This window comes from Bubalus bubalis, chromosome 12, assembly GCF_019923935.1.
Source record: "Bubalus bubalis isolate 160015118507 breed Murrah chromosome 12, NDDB_SH_1, whole genome shotgun sequence".
NCBI classification, from domain to species: Eukaryota; Metazoa; Chordata; class Mammalia; order Artiodactyla; family Bovidae; genus Bubalus; species Bubalus bubalis.
The window spans coordinates 14,130,299-14,141,655 of NC_059168.1; positions in this window are offsets into that span (position 1 = coordinate 14,130,299).

Below are 11,357 nucleotides of genomic sequence, written 5' to 3' on the forward strand. Positions count from 1 at the left end.
GTAACCATTACCAACATCCCTCTCCACATCTATTTTCATCTCTTCATACTGAAACTCTGCACTCATTAGACAGTAACTCCTTATTCTCCACCCCCTAGACCCTGGCCACCACCATTCTACTTTATGTCTCTGTGAATTTGACTCCTCTCGGTTCCTCACATAAGTGGAATCATGTAGCATGCTTGTGACTGGTTTATTTCACTTAGTATAATACCTTCAAAGTTCATCCACATTGTAGTGTGTATCAGAGTCTCCTTCCTTTTAAAGCCAAATGATATTCCACTGTATATATATACTACATTTGTTTATCCATGCATCTATCGATGGACACTTGGGTTGCTCCCATCTTTCGGCTACTGTGAATAATGCTGAAATTATTTATTAAACTTTATTTACTGCAAATTTCACTCTGGTTCTATTCTTGAAGTTGAAAAAACTTTGTCCAGAACATTCTTTTCACCCACAAAATCCTTTCTGATGAGTAAGGATTTCTGGCCCTGACTAAGGTTCTTAAAAGCATTAGATGGCCTGGTGTCGAAACTTCCCACAGATACTTTGTTTCACTGTTTGAGAGGAAGCATTTGGCTAGGTTTTGGAAGCATTTGAAAGGTTCCCCTAGAACCGTCCAAAGAACACATAAGCTGTCTGACTATTGCTACTGCTCCTCCCAGCTCTGTCCCTTTCCATAATAAGAAAGTCCTTTATACAACATGACTTCAGATCCAGATGGGAAATCTTTAGAAGCCTCCTGTGGGCAACAGGCAGCGAGATGTGTGACTTATCCTTGAGGATCTGTTTTTTTCAATTGGATAAAGCTAGTATCCTCTCAAAGGAAAACCCTTTCATCAAGTATTAAAAACCTGCAGTTAACTTATTGGGTTGGCCAAAAAATTCATTTGGGTTTTTCCATTAAGCTGTTACCGGAAAACCCAAACAAACATTTTGGCCAACCCAATATTCACTGGGATAGAATTTTATTGATCTCCATCAAAGATCTTGAAAGCCTTAAAGAACAAAGAGGAGGTCCTGTGAGGTACTTTGTGCTTTTTAAAGCCTGCAAAGCATGAGTCAGTATCATCTCCTGTTGTGTAAGGAGAAGAAAGTACAGGGATGCTTTTAGAAATAAGCAGAAGACCACTTTAGCCAGTCAAACAACAGTATAGGAGGAAACAAGGCTAGGAAATACTAGAAAAAAAGCTTTCCTCCCTGGCTTCTGGAAAGTTAAGTTATTAACATCTTCCAAGAAGATGATGGGAATATTAAGAAGTTGAATTATCTGTTCCAATGGCAGGACACAAGGGTCTACCTATGCTGTCTTGTACTTGATACCTTCCTCTTCTTTAAACCAAACCTTGTAGCTCCTGACTGTGCTGATTCTGGGTGCCCTATGCTCTTGAGCCCATCCAGGTGACCAGTACTTTGAGATTTAAATAAAAGTTGGGTTGGACTTGATCCTGCACCATATGAGCACACATACTGCTTTCATTACAATTCACTGGGAATCTTCAGAAGCTTGTATATTCCAGTCATTGTGATTCTGAGTTGGACACTCTGGGGCTCCCAGGCAAATAGCTTTTTTGTGTCCCTCATTTCTTGATTACCGGAAATAGACTTCATTCAACCTCCACAACCTTCCCTGAGTTCCATGGGGCAGGTTCAAACAGTTGCTAATTAGGGAAATGAAGTGCTGAAGAGATGAGGAAGGAATAGTCAAAAGAAACAACCAGAATCCTTGGGTCAGAGTTCTGATTCCCCCTCAAGGGATGTACATAACAATATCTTTAAGTTGTTTTGCAAATACTGAAACCCCCATCAGGTGGGAGAAATTAAAGGTATGCTGCCCACAAACACAGAGACCCGGGACCAGTTGGAACCTAAATGTTGGTGATGCTGCATCCCACTTACCTCACCACCAACCAATTAGAAAAATGTCCATAAGCTGAACAAGTCCACTACTATAAAACTCCTCACTAGCCCCTTCAGGTTGGGACACGTAGTTTTGAGGGCATTAGCCCGCTGTGGCGCCCTTTGCCTGGCAAAGCAGGCTATTCTTTTCTATTTCATCCAAAACTCTGTCTCCAAGATATAATTCAGTGTTGCAGTACAGAGGCTTGATTTGACTTCAATTGCTTGATTCATCCTATCCTTTGATAGAATTCTCCTACACTCTGTCATCTTCCCTCCTGCAACGTTTTTTTTTCTCCAACTTGTAGCAACCCAAAGCTGGTGCTTTTCCTTGTTTTTCCAAAGCACTACCACATAGGCAGTTATGAAGAGAAGGGTTTTATTAAGAATCTTGAGACACAGACAGGGAGATCATAGCCCCTACAAATTCCCTAAGCTTGGATACAGGATCTCTGCCTATCTCTGCTCAGCTGTGTTCATCTCAGTAAGTCCTCTCCCCAATACCCAGTCTCCCTTTCCCTTAGAAAATTCCTTGTTCCTTTGGTGAAAGGAGGAAAATAAAGGAGATAGGGGCTGCCTCACCTTGCCCCTGGGCTTTCAAAATTCTGCTTCCATCATTTTTGCAGAAATGGTTTTGTCTTCTTTGATTGATGCCAGCCAATCCAGAAAAATTTTTGAGGGATACTCTTTCATGTCAAAACATAGTTATCAAGATGTTTTGTTAAATGCAATTCGTTCTCTAAGAGTCAGAGTTTACTCTTCACTAATCAGTATTAAACCTCTTCCTGATGACAGCTGACCTTTGCTCAGATCTTGCACATTTTTCTAAAGATACTGGGGGCTAGACAGAAATTAGGGCAAAATCCTGGTTGAGTCTTTTACTGGCAGAATGTCTAGAAAGGTGCAATCTACATTCACATTGCAGTTTCCCCCTTGCCGGCCTGTACTCCATGCCCAATTGTAACTGCTGCTAAGTCACTTCAGTCGTGTCCAACTCTGCGACCCCATGGACGGCAGCCCACCAGGCTCCCCCATCCCTGGGATTCTCCAGGCAAGAACACTGGAGTGGGTTGCCATTTCCTTCTCCAATGCATGAAAGTGAAAAATGAAAGTGAAGTCGCTCAGTCGTGTCCGACTCTTAGCGACCCCATGGGCTGCAGCCTACCAGGCTCCTCTGTCCATGGGATTTTCCAGGCAAGAGTACTGGAGTGGGGTGCCATTGCCTTCTCTGAATTGTAACTGAGCAGGATGCTATGGGGCCTTCCTGGGACAAGACCTTTACCCATTTCTCTCTGCTTTAGCTCCTCTCTGAAATATCTAAATAACAGTATTTGATGCACATTTCCTGAGTCACAGATATGAACAGTTACAGATATGAACCCCACCACCACCACCACCACCAAATGAAAGACTTCACTACTTGATACAATGAGCCCATAGCCTCAGATGTCCTAGAGCCTGGGGACTGATTATGTTAACCCCTGTGACACCACCCTGTTTCCTCACCATCAACCAAAGACTTGTGCACAAGCTGATCACAAACTCCCTTAGCTGGCTCTTAAAATGCCTTGCCCAAACTCTTTGGTGAGCTCAGGGCTTTTTAGAGTACTGATAAAAAAAAAAAAAAGATGTACCACGTGAGAGTGCAAGCTAAGTTTTATTTGGGGCAAAATGAGGACTGCAGCCTGGAAGAGAGTACTTCAGACAGCTCTGAGAAACTGCTCCAAAGAGGTATTAGGGCAAGGTCAGTATATATGATTTTCATGAAGGGGAAGTTCAATGCAATCAAGTACTTATTTTACAAAAAGTTTTCTGCTAGTCACAAGAAGCTGATATCACCATGAAGGGATTTAGTGCTTTTCTAGATATGAGGAGATACAAGGATTGGGATCATGAAATCAGTTCCTGACATTATCTATCTGAAGACCTGTTTCACCAGTTTTCCTGGAGCACAGAGTGCCTCCCTCTCCACCCCGAACCCCTTTCAGGGCATGTCAAAGGTCAACAGCTACAGCAGCACAGGATGCAATCTACACAGAGAAAGTTGGCAAATGTCCTTGGCAATCACCAGTTTGGAGCTGACAAAGGCATGAGCCACTGGACTCCTTGCATGGCCCTGCAACAGAAATTTTTCTGCTCCAAACTCTGACATTTCGGTTTGTTTGGCCTTGCTGTGCATCAAGCACACAAACTTGCTCTAAGAGCGTCTCTGTGTCAACACTTCCCAGCTCTGTCTTGGAAGTCCAGTTACATTTTCTCATTGAGCATGGACTTCTAAGGTTTGCTGGTTGAGGACCTTCACCTCTGTACCTAAGGCAAGATTAAGATACCAGAAAAAGTGCTAATATTCATATCTTCAAAATACATAAGAGTGACTTGAAAAAGAGGTGCAGTGCTAAAAACCAAGTCTAGAAATTACAGAGAATTTTTACTCTTGGTGGAGGCTGCAGGATTAAAATCCCACAAGGTAATTTCCAAAAGAATTTTCTTACTGACTCATCTGGGCTCCTCTCCCTGCTTTCTGCAGTTCTTTCATATTTACAGTAAATTCCACCTGATTGGCAGGCAGTCTGTATCAGCAGAGAGAAAACATCCTCTGCTCCAACAGGACTACAGCTATACTTGTTAGCACTAGCCTCTTGATTTCAGAATCCTTTTAAACTAACTTACAACATCTGCCCATCCTTCCCTGTATTCATACTATCTAGAGCTCCCAAGGGCTTCCTGGGTAAAGAATCTGCCTGCCAACACAGGAGTCAAGGGTTTAATCCCTAGGTCTGGACAATCCCCTGGAGTAGGGAATGGCAACCAACTCCAGTATTCGTGCCTGAAAATGTCATGTACAGAGGAGCCTGGCAGACTACAGTCCATGGGCTCACAACAAGTCAGTCATGACTGAGCATGCACACATACAGAGCTCCCAAACTTGCTGCTTGTTTTCAACCTAGAACTTTTCTCATCTGCCTAGAACCCATAGGCAATGCCTAAATGCTCATCCAGTGTTTTGACAGTTCTTTTTTTTGGCTGTGTTGGGTCTTCATTGCTGCGCAGGCTTTTCTCTAGTTGTGGTGCACAGGCTCACAGGATTTGTTGCTCCAGGGTATGTGGGATTTTCCCCCATCTGGGATGGAACCTATGTTTCCTGCATCGGCAGGCAGATTCTTTACCACTGAGCCACCAGAGAACCCTGACAGTTCTTATTTGATATGCAGTTCTGACTAGACTTAGTACCTGATTTGTAACACATTAGAATTAGATTTGGAGAAGGCAATGGCACCCCACTCCAGTACTCTTGCCTGGAAAATCCCATGGATGGAGGAGCCTGGTAGGCTGCAGCCCATGGGGTCGCAAACAGTCGGACAGACTGAGCGACTTCACTTTCACTTTTCACTTTCATGCATTGGAGAAGGAAATGGCAACCCACTCCAGTGTTCTTGCCTGGAGAATCCCAGGGACGGGGGAGCCTGGTGGGCTTCCGTCTATGGGGTCGCACAGAGTCGGACACGACTGAAGCGACTTAGCAGCAGCAGCAGCAGCAGAATTAGATTATAGTAGGTTGTGATTTGACCATGAAAAGTGAAGAGAAACTAAAGAGCCTTTTGATGAGGGTGAAAGAGGAGAGGGAAGAAGCTGGCTTAAAACTCAGTATTAAAAAAACTAAGATCGTGGCATCTAGTCCCATCGCTTCATGGCAAATAGAGGGGTGGGGTAGAGAAAAGTGGAAGCAGTGACAGATTTCCTCTTCTTGGGCTCTACAGTCACTGCAGATGGTGACTGCAGCCATGAAATTAGAAGATGACTGCGTCTTGGAAGGGAAGCTATGGCAAATCTAGACAGCGTATTAAAAAGCAAAGACATCACTTTGCTGACAAAGGTCCACATAGTCAAAGCTATGGTCTTTCCAGTAGTCATGTATGGATGTGAGAATTGGACCATAATGAAGGCAGAGCACTGAAGATTGATAAGACACCCCATAAGTGTGGGGGAGATAGTCAAGACAGTGGAAGACAGAGGAGCCTGGCGTGCTGCAGTCCTTGAGGTCACAAGGGGTCAGACACAACTTAGGGACAGAACAACAACAACAAGTAAGTGAGTCTTCGCCCTCTGATGTCTTCTCTGCACCCTGCTTCTGAGACTTAACATGTAGAAGTGTTCTCAACCATCTCACTGCCTGCAAGCTCCCTGCAGCCTCTGTGAAGTTTACAAACTGATTTCAGCTCAAGCCTCTGGATGTGTTATTTGCCTACCCCTGCTTAAAATGGCTGGCCTTCCATGCTCATGAGAATCTGATTGGCCCCCCTTTTGCCCTGTGTGCATGTGTGCGTGCTAAGTCACTTCAGTCGTGCCTGACTTTTTGGGACCTATGAACTGTAGCCTGCCAGACCCTTCTGTCCATGGGATTCTCCAGGTAAAAATACTGGAGTGGGACACCGTGGCCTCTCTAGGGAGTATTCCCGACCCAGGGATCGAGCCCATGTCTCCTTTGTCTAACCTCCATTGGTAGACAGGTTCTTTACCACTAGTGCCACCTGGAAGCCCCTTTTCTCTGTTTGAGGGTCACCTACTAGCCAGGATAATATCAATAGTATCCAATAAATGAGATCAGAGATAGGCAGAGGCCAGATTTATCTACTCTGTGGGCCATGGTAAGAAGTTATATTTTATTGTAAAATAAATTCCGTGTGTATGTTCATGGGGATGTGGAAATTAAAATATGGAAACCAGTTAAAAAGCTATTGCACTGATCCTGGTAAGAAATAACTGTGAATATTGTGGGTTAAATGGTCTTCTTCAACACCACAGTTCAAAAGCATCAATTCTTCAGCACTCAGATCTCTTTATAGTCCAACTTTCACATCCATACATGACTACTGGAAAAACCATAGCTTTGACTAGATGGACCTTTGTTGGCAAAGTAATATCTCTGCTTTTGAATATGCTATCTAGGTTGGTCATAACTTTTCTCCCAAGGAGTAAGAATCTTTTAATTTCATGGCTACAGTCACCATCTGCAATGATTTTGGAGCCCAAGAAAATAAAGTCTGTCACTGTTTCTATTGTTTCCCCATCTATTCGCCAGGAAGTGATGGGACCATATGCCATGATCTTAGTTTTCTGAATGTTGAGCTTTAAGCCAACTTTTTCACTCTCCTCTTTCACTTTCATCAAGAGGTTCTTTAGTTCTTCTTCACTTTCTGCCATAAGGGTGGTGTCATCTGCATATCTGAGGTTATTGATATTTCTCCTGGTAACCTTGATTCCAGCTTGTGCTTCATCTGGCCCCACGTTTCTCATGACGTACTCTGCATATAAGTTAAATAAGCAGGGTGACAATATATAGCTTTGACGTACTCCTTTTCCTATTTGGAACCATTCTGTTGTTCCATGTCCAGTTCTAACTGTTGCTTCCTGACCTGCATACAGATTTCTCAGGAGGCAGGTCAGGTGGTCTGGTATTCCCACTTCTTTCAGAATTTTCCACAGTTTATTGTGATTCACACAGTCAAAGGCTTTGGCATAGTCAATAAAGCAGAAGTAGATGTTTTTCTGGAACTCTCTTGCTTTTTCCATGATCCAACGGATGTTGGCAATTTGATCTCTGGTTTCTCTGCCTTTTCTAAATCCAGCTTGAACATCTGGAAGTTCATGGTTCATGTACTGTTGAAGCCTGGCTTGGAGAATTTTGAGCATTAGTTTTCTAGTGTGTGCTGATGCTGCTGCTAAGTTGCTTCAGTTGTGTCCGACTCTGTGCAACCCCATAGACGGCAGCCCACCAGGCTCCCCTGTCCCTGGGATTCTCCAGGCAAGAATACTGGAGTGGGTTGCCATTTCCTCCTCCAATGCATGAAAGTGAAAAGTGAAAGTGAAGTCATTCAGTCATGTCCAACTCGTAGTGACCCCATGGACTGCAGCCCACCAGGTTCCTCCGTCCATGGGATTTTCCAGGCAAGAGTACTGGAGTGGGGTGCCATTGCCTTCTCTGTGCTAGTGTGTGAGATGAGTGCGATTGTGTGGTAGTTTGAGCATTCTTTGGCATTGCCTTTCTTTGGGATTGAAATGAAAACTGACCTTTTCCAGTCCTGTGGCCACTGCTGAGTTTTCCAAATTTGCTGGCACCATGGCCCGTCTGTCTTGGGTGGCCCCACACGGCATGGCTCATAGTTTCATTGAATTAGACAAGGCTGCATAAGTTATTTTGTGACAGAAGGTCCTGGTCGGGAACATAGGACTAACAAGCCACCACCGACCAGAAGAATTCGGGGAAGTTCAAAAGGAGACACCACATTTCCTACCACCTCCTAGAATCCTTTTTGGCTTCCACCTTGACTGAGTAATGCATGTGCCACCAAGAAGGACCCTGAGTCAGAGTAATTGGCCAGAGACAATCTGGAAACTAATCCAATCACCACAAAACCTGAGACTTCGAGCCACATAGCAGAACAGTTCTCCTGGGTTCCCTTACCCTACTGATCTCTACTTGGGTGCCCCATCCCAGTAAAGTCTCTTGCTTTGTCAGCACATGTGTCTCCTCAGACAATTCATTTCCAAGTGTTAGACAAGAGCCCCCTTTCAGGCCCTGGAAGGGGTCTCCCTTCATGCAACAAAATCTGCCAGCACTTTGATCTTGGGCTTGCCAGCCTCCAGAACTAATTGTTTGCTGGTTACACCAACCAGTCTATGGTATTTTTTTGTTATAGCAGCTTGAATGCACAGAGTATAAATGATATTTTAAATTATGTCATTATTTGAGATCACCTGTTAAATGAGCAGAAAAACAAGGTTGAACGCTGCGGAATTCCAGGATTTAAGGTTAGAATCAGCAGAAGCCAGACAGGAGATGAAGAAGGAGTGGCTGGAAACATAGAAGAGAAACCAGTAGAGCGTGGTATCCCAGAAGCAAGTGGAGACAGGGTTTTGAGAAGGATTAGTGAAAACCTCTTTCAAATATTGTTGAGAATCTGAGTCAGATAAGGAAAGAGAACCGAATATTGACAAAACAAGATGAAAGTCTTTGTTGGCCTTCAGAAGAGTGGTTTCAGTGGAGGGATGGACTGGAGATGGATGAGGAGAGAATGGGAGGAGAAAAATAGAGAAAAGTCTTTCAAGGAGTGCTGATATAAGAGGTCGGTAGCTGAAGCTGGTGTGGGACCATGGAGGGTTTTTTGAAAGAGGAGTCTTAGAAGCAAGAGTTGTTTACACACAGCCATAGAAGGGAGAGTATTTTCTCACTGAAATAAGAAGTAATGTCATAAGTGGATGAAGAGCAGGGGCTTGGGGGTTGAAAGTTCACAGAAGGGAGGAAATGTGGACAAGCTGACTCAAGTAAAAGACCAATTGATGAGAGAAATATGGTTAAGATGACCAAGGATCCATTTGTAATGTGTGCTCATCAATTTAGAGCGAGACCAGGCTGCAGGCCTGTCAGTCTTTCCCAGTATCAGGGTCTTTACAACTGAGGTCAATTCAGAGACTTAGGTCCACTGTGAGGTTGATTTAGACTAAAATTTTGCTTATCACCCACCCTCCATGGCCCCAACTCTGGCAGGCTATGGATACATTTTAGGTTCACGGGGATTAACATTTTCTGCTCCTTCTTTAATCCCCTGGGAAACACACCCAATCTTACAAATTTAAATGCCATACATTTCTGTATGTATGACAAACCTAGACAGGGTATTAAAAAGCAAAGACCTCACTTTGCTGATAAAGGTCCATATAATCAAAGCTATGGTTTTTCCAGTAGTCATGTATTGATGTGAGAGTTGGACAATAAAGAAGGCTGAGGGCCGAAGAATTGATGCTTTCGAATTGTGATGCTGGAGAAGACTTTTGAGAGTCCCCTAGACAGCAAGGAGATCAAACCAGTCAATCCTAAAGGAAATCAACCCTGAATATTCACTGGAAAGACTGATGCTGAAACTAAAACTCTAATACTTGGCGGCTACCTGATATGAAGAACCAACTCACTGGAAAAGACCCTGATACCGGGAAAGACTGAAGGCAAAAGCAGAAGAGAGCAGAGGATGAGATGGTTAGATGGCATCACAGACTCGACATGAATTTGAGCAAACTGTGCGAGATAGTGAAGGACAGGGAGGCCTGGTGTGCAGCAGTCCATGGGGTTGCAAAGAGTCAGACTTGACTTACCAACTGAACACCACCACCACATTTCTGTACATACCTCCAGCCCTGATATCCAAATCATATACAGTGTCTTCAGACTTGGGCGTTCACCTGTCTTCCCAATAATTTCACTTGAATAACCACTAGATATGATAGTTTTTCTACCCCAACCTGGACTCAATTCCTCCTCTACCTTTTTTTAAAATTAATTTTTATTGGAGTGTAGTTGCTGAATCAGTTATATATATATATATATCCCCTATTTTTGGATTTCCTTCCCATTCAGGTCACCACAGAGCACTGAGTGTAGTTCCCTGTGCTTACAGTGAAAGGAAAGTGAAAGTGAAGTCGCTCAGTCGTGTCCGGCTCTGCAACCCCATAGACTGTAGCCCAGGCTCCTCCGTCCATGGGATTTTCCAGGCAAGAATACTGGAGTGGGTTGCCATTTCCTTCTCCAGGGCATCTTCCCAACCCAGGGATTGAACCCAGATCTCCCGCATTGCAGGCAGATACTTTAACCTCTGAGCCACCAGGGACTCTGCTTACAGTAGGTTCTCATTTATTTTATATATCAATCCCAATCTCCCAATCCATACCACCCACCCCCTCTCCCCTCTTGGTGTCCATATGTCTGCTCTCTACATCTGTGTCTCTATTTGCTTTGCAAAAAAGATAATCTATACCATTTTTCTAGATTCCACATATATTTGTTAATATACTTAAAAAAATATATTTCTCCACAGATAATCACCCATCACAGTTTCAATCAATTGCTCAGGTCAAAAAATATCTCAGTATTATCCCTGACTTCTCTCCTTGTCTCACATATCACCTCCGATCCATCAGCCATGATATTGGCTCTACCTTGAAGATATAATGTAAATTCAACCACTTTTCACTCTGTCCATCACTACCACTCTGGTTCTTACCATCACCCTATCTCACCTAGACTACTGTCCTAACCCCTAGGTTGTTTGCTTTTTTTTTTTTAATTTGAGTCCTTATTGTCCATTCTCCACAAAGTAAGCAGATTCACTTTTTTAATACTTAGCTCATGTCTGGCACCTGTCCAACTCCCGCTCCTTATTGAATAGAACACACTGCCTTCTTCATCACTCCCCATTCACTTAGGTTAAGTCAAAGAACCACAAAATTCTTCCAAACACTCTAAAACCATCAAAATGTAAGTCTAGGCTTCAGGAGGTTTGCCAGACCTTGTATCTGAACCTTGTATTTGATTCTCAGCCTTTTAAAATGACACTTCCTAAGCTTTCATTCTCACCTTAGCCCTTCATTTGAGTTCAACACCTCTCTTGCACCAACTTCTC